This window comes from Rutidosis leptorrhynchoides, chromosome 10 (genome assembly GCF_046630445.1).
Source record: "Rutidosis leptorrhynchoides isolate AG116_Rl617_1_P2 chromosome 10, CSIRO_AGI_Rlap_v1, whole genome shotgun sequence".
NCBI lineage: Eukaryota > Viridiplantae > Streptophyta > Magnoliopsida > Asterales > Asteraceae > Rutidosis > Rutidosis leptorrhynchoides.
Window position 1 is genome coordinate 37,033,714 of NC_092342.1, and position 11,171 is coordinate 37,044,884.

The following is an 11,171-nucleotide window of genomic DNA, read 5'->3' on the forward strand; positions in this document are numbered from 1 at the left end:
AATACCACATAAGTGGTGTATGGGGAGGTGAGATGTAGACAATCATTCCTCTATTCGAGAATAAAGACAAATCATTTTTTCACCAAGAGTGAAAACATTATCAAAAGCAAAAGTAGAGAAGGTCATCCCTCTCTCTATTCGGCGGATAGAGAAATTGCTTCCGAGTGGAACTCCGACCAATACGTAGGAAAAAGTTTTTTAAAAAAAATAAAATAGAATTAAAAATAAATTTGAGACACCATAAAAATGGTAGGATCAAATTTTCATGGGTTTTAAATCCTGCCCGAAATTTAATTTAAGCTCAGTCAAGTCGCCAATAAATCGACGCTTGCTGTCGACTCAATACCTAGAGCCGATAACGACGAGCCTGCATTTGCATTAATAGCTGGTACATCAGCAAAATCAACATTATTCAATCCAGGGATCTGAAATTTTACGCTTTAAGTTATATAAGAAATTAAAAGAACTTATTGATTATAACATAACTATAATGAACTTCTTACCGTAACTATGTCTGAAATACCCCGAACATCTTGTCTAACAATATCATCAGCAAGATTAAAAGCTTCGGTTACAGGTGTAGATGGGGAAACTGCAATCAATAACTTGTCATTCGTGATGACGATAAGAGTGTCGACATTTTCCCCGCAAAGATGCGATTCCTTCTTGGGCTTGAACCGCTCTTTGTCGCCCTTCGAATGAGAACGGAGTTGTGACAATGTCAATTGTTAATATGGCCATTGACTTTGCAACTCCGACAATTACAGGGCCCCACCCGTATCCGTTCCATCACCCATCCCAGCCTGTTTATATACAACAAATACAAAACAACTTTCTATATTTATCTCAATTATCAATTTCCTTCTTGAATGCTTATCCGAGCAAATAATTTTGACACTAAATAGATAAAAGTAAAAATCATAAAAACCTTTTACCGACCATTAGTTATTTAAATAAACAAATAAATAAATTTTAACAAAATTGTCTAAAAACATAAACATAATCGTTCATTTGTTTAAAATTTCTAAAATTAAATTTAAATTCATATTAAAATGTTGACAAATTTTGACTTTAACCGATTTTAACAGACTAAATCCAACTATGACCAGTCAATTAGAGAGTTTTGATCTATCTATACTACCCGCCGATGAGACTTCCATCTCAAAACCAATTTTGACTCACTATCCGATGTCACCCAATTAATTAAACTGATTTTGAAAAATCGGACTGGTCTTTTTAAAAAGGAGTAATCGGGATTCTTACAACAATGGTTCCGAGTGTGAATCGTGAATTTACTTCAACCTATCCTTATCATCGAAAATAAATGCCAATTATTTACGGCTTAAACTCAAAACTCGATTCCTTAACCTAAACAACACCATTTGCTTAAGTTAAATATATACCCTAATTGGCTTCATAATGAAATTGCTTAAGTTGCTGCATGATTCAGACAAAGAATAAACAAAATTGCTGAAATAGTCCCCGTGGTTTGTACCAAAACGCTGGTTTAGTCCCTGTGCTTTTTTTTGATGGATTTGGTCCCGGTGGTTTGTAAAAGTTGCTGATTTAGTCCCTCTGACCGACGGCCGTCAAAAAATGCCGTTAACTCCAGTCATGTGCCAGACATGTGAGGGTATTTTCGTCAGTTTCTTTCATTTATTTACAATATTGTTGAAATGGTCCCTGTGGTTTGTAACAAAGTTGCTGAATTGGTCCCTGTGGTTTTCAAATTGAGCAGGTCGTCACTTTCATAAGACCACAAAATCAAAATCTGGATTCATAGTAAATTGAGCTCGAAAATCAATTGAAACCTCATCTATATGCAGCGACTAACATGTGTTGTGAAGCAACTTCAATCAAAACACCATGAAATTCCTGAATTCGATCAAGAACAGCTCGTATCCTTCTTTATGAACTTTAAAATTAAAAAACAAGATCTGATGTTGTTTAGCATATGAATCCTTCACAAAAGTGGTTGCAAATGTATCTACAAACACTCGACAATCATCATCCAGACTTGAATCATAACAGAAATTACGAATTTAAAGGATGAAGATTCGATTGACTTTTTATACGAATCTTTGACTCCAAAATTCAAACTCGATACATCAAATTGAGATCTGAGATTGTTCATACACCTTCATGAGATGAAAATAAACAACTCTGCACTTTTACTTTTCTCGATTTCATTCTGAAACGATCCGGAGCTCAAGTCACCATGACTTTCTGAAGAACGACGAACTCGAGATCAATTTGCTCAAATATGTTGTTGTAGAACTAAAGTTGTGATCGATGAGGTTTAGGAATTGTATTAGAATCATGTTATGGTAATCAATTAAAGTTAACACTCAATATTTGAAGATTTGGATTTTATGAGCTATGAACATTCATACGATTACTGTAGGAGGTAGCTTGAATCTGATTAAGTGACTTTTGTGAATTATGTAAACTGAATCTGAGATTGAATAAACTGAAATGAATGAATGATCTCAGACAGTGTTGATGTGAGGAAGATAGAAATTTTGGGGATAAAGATTTCAGCAATTTTGTTACAAACCACAGGGACCAATTCAGCAACTTTGTTACAAACCACATGGACCATTTCAGCAATATTGTAAATAAATGAAAGAAACTGACGAAAATACCCTCACATGTCTGGCACATGACTGGAGTTAACGGTATTTTTTGATGGCCGTCGGTCAGAGGGACTAAATCAGCAACTTTTACAAACCACCGGGACCAAATCCATAAAAAAAAGCACATGGACGAAACTAGTATTTTGGTACAAACCACAGGGACTATTTCAGCAATTTTGTCCAAAGAATATCACTTGTTGTTTTCAGTTGTCAACAATGATCATCATCTATATCTATAAAATTAAACACAATAATACTTACAGTAACCACCGAAGCTTGGATTGAGTGGTATAGGGTACTGCCAGCCCAGGTTCGATTCTCACTCCAAGCATGGAGTTTTCAACCTTTGATGGTACTGTCAATATCAATACGATTTAGGAAGGTCTCTAGGGGTTTCCCAACCTTTGATGGTACTGCCAACATCATCGCGAATTGGGTTTCCTCCTAAGGCGTGTGTGAATGACATATGAGAGCATTCGATGTCGATATCACCGTTTAGATAAAAATATACTTACAGTAACAAAACAAGTGAAATTCTCATAGCTTGAACATCAGTATTCACAATCCAAAACTCAATACCCTTCTTTGCTATCTCAATCATTCCGCATTCGACCCACTGCCACCAACACCAATAACTTTAATCTTAGCCTCATTATAACCATTGAAACTTGTTGAATCCCTCAAAATCTATGTAACATTCGGATTAACCACCGTGTTGTTATTGTTTCCTTCACCTCTAAGCATAGAAACTTCCGGATTCATGTTCAGAAACTGATCTTTATTATTAAACTGATTAACATTGATATTATGTGAATTCACCATGCATTTAACTTGTATGACATAACTAATCTTGTGGTTACTAATTAAGAAAACATGTTTATCATCAACCCTCTTCGAAGAATTCATTCTCCTACTAAAAACAGTTATCTTATTGAATTTCGAGCTTCTAAACTAATTATTAAGGGTGATATACACGTCATATACTACTCTTCAGTGAAGAAACTAAAATTCCCCTAATGATACATGTTATTAAAGAACACAAAGATCGGAAAATTTTAAATTATACTTAACAATTAATCTACTTAAAGTTAATCAATTTGACATGGGTATATGATGTGTCAAAACGTGACCTTTAAAATGAAGACAATATGCTTAATAATTAACACATAATACAGGCAACTAAAACCCGATCATGCAGTAACTAGCAAGTAAATTGACCAGTTCGATCCACAGGGAAAAGTTTGTTTTTTAAGATTTTACCACGATTAATTATTCTAAAAGGGGGGTTTTGTGTTTGAAGTTGTATTTTCGTTTAACGAGAATGCGATGTTTACTTCTATGCTTGATAAATGACAGGGATTGTTCTTCTATAATTAAAACCGTTATGTAATAGTTACAATAGAGCAGTTTATATCAATTTCACAATTTCTATAAACTTAAGAGCTATGTTTAATCAATAAGATTCTTTCGTGGTTGAATTCACATAAAACCTAGTTTACTAAAATCACTCTAAGTAAACTACATGATTGTATATCCTAAATATCGTTCAATTAACATCCTATACTCACATATAGGTGGCTAGATCACTAGGTGTTGAAGTATAAGCTATGGTCTTTGATAAATTCACATAAACCAAGTCATAACTTACATAATTGAACTAGGATACAAGGATGATTACAACTATGGATCTTTTGAAAGAACATGGTGATTTAGATTGATTAACTAACTAGATTTAACTCGGTTAAACTCACGTGAAACCTAAATTACAACAATCACTTGAGGTAATTTCATAACTATGTTGCTTTGGAATTTATTCAATTACCGAATTAAACACATAACAAAATCACTTAAGTTATGCATCTAATCATCTAGATTACTAGGTGTATTGAAGTATAGATTGTTTTCCTAGTTAACTCACATTAATAGGTTTGCAGTCCATATAATTGAAGTAATGAACTAAGCAAGCATAACAATGGTTCTTATGGTTGAACTAGATAACTTAGTCAATCAAACATATATATAACTAGCATAACATCAAAGTATAGAACAATCCCAAGCCATAAATCTTACATTGAAGCAAACACACAAGGCTTTTAGCCAAACATAATCATAGTAGAACTAATGGAACAGTAAATACAATTCGAATTCATGTTTAAAAGATATAGAACAAAAGTACCAATAGTGATGAATGATCCTAGCTTAATCTTGATGTTGAAAGAGTGGAGATTGACTTGCAGCCTTCCTTGAACCTTGAAAATCATATTAGAACTGAGGGAGAACGTAGTAGTGAAGGTATATGAAGTATGTAACCAAAGGCTCTCTTAAATAGGCTAAAAAGTTAGGTAAAATGGCCAAAAATTGACCAGATGCGCCGCATCTCTTTGGGATGCGCCGTATATCTTTACGTTCAGTAGATTCCAGCTCGATTCTGCACTCAGGACTGTCGGCAGGGGAGCAGATGAGCCGCATCTGGGACAGATGCGCCGCATCTGGCTTGGATGCGCCGCATCTGAGGCTGTTTTGGTCCAGAATTCTTTATGCTCCGCATCTGAAACTGTCGGGAGTTATTTGGTGCAGAGATGCGCCGCATCTAAGAGAGATGCGCCGCATTTGGACCTGTTTCAGTGGTTTCGGGCTATTTTACGCGTTCAATCTTTGTTTTGACTCTGTTTTCGCTGTTGGTCTTCATTTATTCATTCACAATGGACTTTTACAAATATACACGAATTACAATACATACGTACAACAATTACATACAAATTGAACAGCTTTGGATCGAAATAACGGCAATAAATGAAATGTCCCGTTCTTATTGATTAAAAACGTTCCATATTAATTGATTTCGTTGCGAGGTTTTGACCTCTATATGAGACGTTTTTCAAAGACTGCATTCATTTTTAAAACAATCCATAACCTTTATTCCATAAATAAAGGTTTAAAAAGCTTTACGCAGATTATCAAATAATGATAATCTAAAATATCCTGTTTACACACGACCATTACATAATGGTTTACAATACAAATATGTTACATCGAAATCAGTTTCTTGAATGCAGTTTTTACACAATATCATACAAACATGGACTCCAAATCTTGTCCTTATTTTAGTATGCAACAGCGGAAGCTCTTAGTATTCACCTGAGAATAAACATGCTTCAAACGTCAACAAAAATGTTGGTGAGTTATAGGTTTAACCTATATATATCAAATTGTAACAATAGACCACAAGATTTCATATTTCAATACACATCCCATACATAGAGATAAAAATCATTCATATGGTGAACACCTGGTAACCGACATTAACAAGATGCATATATATAAGAATATCCCCATCATTCCGGGACACCCTTCGGATATGATATTAATTTCGAAGTACTAAAGCATCCGGTACTTTGGATGGGGTTTGTTAGGCCCAATAGATCTATCTTTAGGATTCGCGTCAATTAGGGTGTCTGTTCCCTAATTCTTAGATTACCAGACTTAATAAAAAGGGGCATATTCGATTTCGATAATTCAACCATAGAATGTAGTTTCACGTACTTGTGTCTATTTTGTAAATCATTTATAAAACCTGCATGTATTCTCATCCCAAAAATATTAGATTTTAAAAGTGGGACTATAACTCACTTTCATAGATTTTTACTTCGTCGGGAAGTAAGACTTGGCCACTGGTTGATTCACGAACCTATAACAATATATACATATATATCAAAGTATGTTTAAAATATATTTACAACACTTTTAATATATTTTGATGTTTTAAGTTTATTAAGTCAGCTGTCCTCGTTAGTAACCTACAACTAGTTATCCACAGTTAGATGTACAGAAATAAATCGATAAATATTATCTTGAATCAATCCACGACCCAGTGTATACGTATCTCAGTATTGATCACAACTCAAACTATATATATTTTGGAATCAACCTCAACCCTGTATAGCTAACTCCAACATTCACATATAGAGTGTCTATGGTTGTTCCGAAATATATATAGATGTGTCGACATGATAGGTCGAAACATTGTATACGTGTCTATGGTATCTCAAGATTACATAATATACAATACAAGTTGATTAAGTTATGGTTGGAATAGATTTGTTACCAATTTTCACGTAGCTAAAATGAGAAAAATTATCCAATCTTGTTTTACCCATAACTCCTTCATTTTAAATCCGTTTTGAGTGAATCAAATTGCTATGGTCTCATATTGAACTCTATTTTATGAATCTAAACATAAAATTATAGGTTTATAGTCAGAAAAATAAGTTACAAGTCGTTTTTGTAAAGGTAGTCATTTCAGTCGAAAGAACGACGTCTAGATGACCATTTTAGAAAACATATTTCCACTTTGAGTTTAACCATAATTTTTGGATATAGTTTCATGTTCATAATAAAAATCATTTTCTCAGAATAACAACTTTTAAATCAAAGTTTATCATAGTTTTTAATTAACTAACCCAAAACAGCCCGCGGTGTTACTACGACGGCGTAAATCCGGTTTTACGGTATTTTTCGTGTTTCCAGGTTTTAAATCATTAAGTTAGCATATCATATAGATATAGAACATGTGTGTAGTAAATTTTAAAAGTCAAGTTAGAAGGATTAACTTTTGTTTGCGAACAAGTTTAGAATTAACTAAACTATGTTCTAGTGATTACGAGTTTAAACCTTCGAATAAGATAGTTTTATATATATGAATCGAATGATGTTATGAACATCATTACTACCTCAAGTTTAGTAGGTAAACCTACTGGAAGTGACAAGAAATGATCTAGCTTCAAAGGATCTTGGATGGTTTGAAAGTTCTTGAAGTAGGATCATGACACAAAAACAAGTTCAAGTAAGATTTTTACTCGAATTAAGATAGTTTATAGTTATAGAAATTGAATCAAAGTTTGAATATGAATATTACCTTGAATAAGAAAGATAACCTACTGTATATAATAAAGGTTTCTTGATCTTAGATGATTACTTGGAATGGATTAGAAAGCTTGGAAGTAAATTAGTAAACTTGAAGGGATTTTTGAAGTGTTCTTGAAGTGTTCTTCCTATGATGATTATAGCTTGATTCTTGAAGTAATTTTTGATGAAGATGATGATTAACTACTGGAAAAATACTTTCATAATAGTGTGTGTGTGTGTGTGTTGAGAGAGAATTAGAAAGAGAATTGAAAGTGAAATGGAGTGAATGATGAGTGGTAATTGGTGAGTGGTGAGTGGGGTTAAAAGGGGTTCTAGTTAGTTGACTAGCTCATGGTAGAAGTTAAAATTAATTAGTCATACATGACATAATCAAGAGTGGAATCCCATGCTAGTTCCTATTGGTATATACTCATAGTAAGTACGTTTTGAAGCTGTGTATAATACGGGTAAGAATACGACTAGAATTCTTGATGAAAGAAAAGAATGGAAAAGTAACTGTAACCATTTTCGTTAAGTATGAGTGTTTTGATATATGTCTTTAAGTCTTCCAAAATTATTTTAATACATCTAAATACACTACATGTATATACATTTTAACTGAGTCGTTAAGTCATCGTTAGTCGTTACATGTAAGTGTTGTTTTGAAACCTTTAAGTTAACGATCTCAATTAATGTTGTTAACCCATTGTTTATTATATCTAATGAGATGTTAAATTATTATATTATCATGATATTATGATATATTAATATATCTTAATATGATATATATACATTTAAATGTCGTTACAACGATAATCGTTACATATATGTCTCGTTTCGAAATCCTTAAGTTAGTAGTCTTGTTTATATGTATATAACTCATTGTTAATATACTTATGGAGATACTTACTTATCATAATCTCATGTTAACCATATGAATATCCATATATATATATTGTCATGTCGTTTTTACAAGTTTTAACGTTCGTGAATCGCCGGTCAACTTGGGTGGTCAATTGTCTATATGAAACATATTTCAATTAATCAAGTCTTAACAAGTTTGATTGCTTAACATGTTGGAAACATTTAATCATGTAAATATCAATCTCAATTAATATATATAAACATGGAAAAGTTCGGGTCACTACAGTACCTACCCGTTAAATAAATTTCGTCCCGAAATTTTAAGCTGTTGAAGGTGTTGACGAATCTTCTGGAAATAGATGCGGGTATTTCTTCTTCATCTGATCTTCACGCTCCCAGGTGAACTCAGGTCCTCTACGAGCATTCCATCGAACCTTAACAATTGGTATCTTGTTTTGCTTAAGTCTTTTAACCTCACGATCCATTATTTCGACGGGTTCTTTGATGAATTGGAGTTTTTCGTTGATTTGGATTTCATCTAACGGAATAGTGAGATCTTCTTTAGCAAAACATTTCTTCAAATTTGAGACGTGGAAAGTGTTATGTACAGCCGCGAGTTGTTGAGGTAACTCAAGTCGGTAAGCTACTGGTCCGACACGATCAATAATCTTGAATGGTCCAGTATACCTTGGATTTAATTTTCCTCGTTTACCAAATCGAACAACGCCTTTCCAAGGTGAAACTTTAAGCATGACCATCTCTCCAATTTCAAATTCTATATCTTTTCTTTTAATGTCAGCGTAGCTCTTTTGTCGACTTTGGGCGGTTTTCAACCGTTGTTGAATTTGGATGATCTTCTCGGTAGTTTCTTGTATAATCTCCGGATCCGTAATCTGTCTATCCCCCACTTCACTCCAACAAATCGGAGACCTGCACTTTCTACCATAAAGTGCTTCAAACGGCACCATCTCAATGCTTGAATGGTAGCTGTTGTTGTAGGAAAATTTTGCTAATGGTAGGTGTCGATCCCAACTGTTTCCGAAATCAATAACACATGCTCGTAGCATGTCTTCAAGAGTTTGTATCGTCCTTTCGCTCTACCCATCAGTTTGTGGATGATAGACAGTACTCATGTCTAGACGAGTTCCTAATGCTTGCTGTAATGTCTGCCAGAATCTTGAAATAAATCTGCCATCCCTATCAGAGATAATAGAGATTGGTATTCCATGTCTGGATACGACTTCCTTCAAATACAGTCGTGCTAACTTCTCCATCTTGTCATCTTCTCTTATTGGCAGGAAATGTGCTGATTTGGTGAGACGATCAACTATTACCCAAATAGTATCAAAACCACTTGCAGTCCTTGGCAATTTAGTGATGAAATCCATGGTAATGTTTTCCCATTTCCATTCTGGGATTTCGGGTTGTTGAAGTAGACCTGATGGTTTCTGATGCTCAGCTTTGACCTTAGAACACGTCAAACATTCTCCTACGTATTTAGCAACATCGGCTTTCATACCCGGCCACCAAAAATATTTCCTGAGATCCTTGTACATCTTCCCCGTTCCAGGATGTATTGAGTATCTGGTTTTATGAGCTTCTCTAAGTACCATTTCTCTCATATCTCCAAATTTTGGTACCCAAATCCTTTCAGCCCTATACCGGGTTCCGTCTTCCCGAATATTAAGATGTTTCTCCGATCCTTTGGGTATTTCATCCTTTAAATTTCCCTCTTTTAAAACTCCTTGTTGCGCCTCCTTTATTTGAGTAGTAAGGTTATTATGAATCATTATATTCATAGATTTTACTCGAATGGGTTCTCTGTCCTTCCTGCTCAAGGCATCGGCTACCACATTTGCCTTCCCCGGGTGGTAACGAATCTCAAAGTCGTAATAATTCAATAATTCAATCCACCTACGCTGCCTCATATTCAGTTGTTTCTGATTAAATATGTGTTGAAGATTTTTGTGTTCGGTATATATAATACTTTTGACCCCATATAAGTAGTGCCTCCAAGTCTTTAATGCAAAAACAACCGCGCCTAATTCTAAATCATGCGTCGTATAATTTTGTTAGTGAATCTTCAATTGTCTAGACGCATAAGCAATCACCTTCATTCGTTGCATTAATACACAACCGAGACCTTGCTTTGATGCGTCACAATAAATCACAAAATCATCATTCCCTTCAGGCAATGACAATATAGGTGCCGTAGTTAGCTTTTTCTTCAATAACTGAAACGCTTTCTCTTGTTCATCATTCCATTCAAATTTCTTCCCTTTATGCGTTAATGCAGTCAAGGGTTTTGCTATTCTAGAAAAGTCTTTGATGAACCTTCTGTAGTAACCAGCTAGTCCTAAAAAACTGGCGTATGTGTTTTGGAGTTTTCGGGGTTTCCCACTTTTCAACAGTTTCTATCTTTGCCGGATCCACCTTAATACCTTCTTTGTTCACTATGTGACCGAGGAATTGAACTTCTTCCAACCAAAATGCACACTTTGAAAACTTAGCGTACAATTCTTCCCTCCTCAATACTTCTAACACCTTTCTCAAATGTTCACCGTGTTCTTGGTCATTCTTTGAGTAAATAAGTATGTCATCAATGAAAACAATGACAAACTTGTCAAGGTATGGTCCACACACTCGGTTCATAAGGTCCATGAACATAGCTGGTGCATTAGTTAAACCAAACTGCATGACCATAAACTCGTAATGACCGTAACGTGTTCTGAAAGCAGTCTTTGGAATATCATCTTCTTTCACCCG

At 34.5% G+C, this 11,171-nt stretch overlaps 1 pseudogene; it reads right to left on the minus strand.

Annotated features, from left to right (window-relative positions):
* Nucleotides 1-305: 305 nt before the first annotated feature.
* On the minus strand, nucleotides 306-3,398 carry LOC139870194 (cell division protein FtsZ homolog 2-2, chloroplastic-like; annotated as a pseudogene).
* Nucleotides 3,399-11,171: the final 7,773 nt, after the last annotated feature.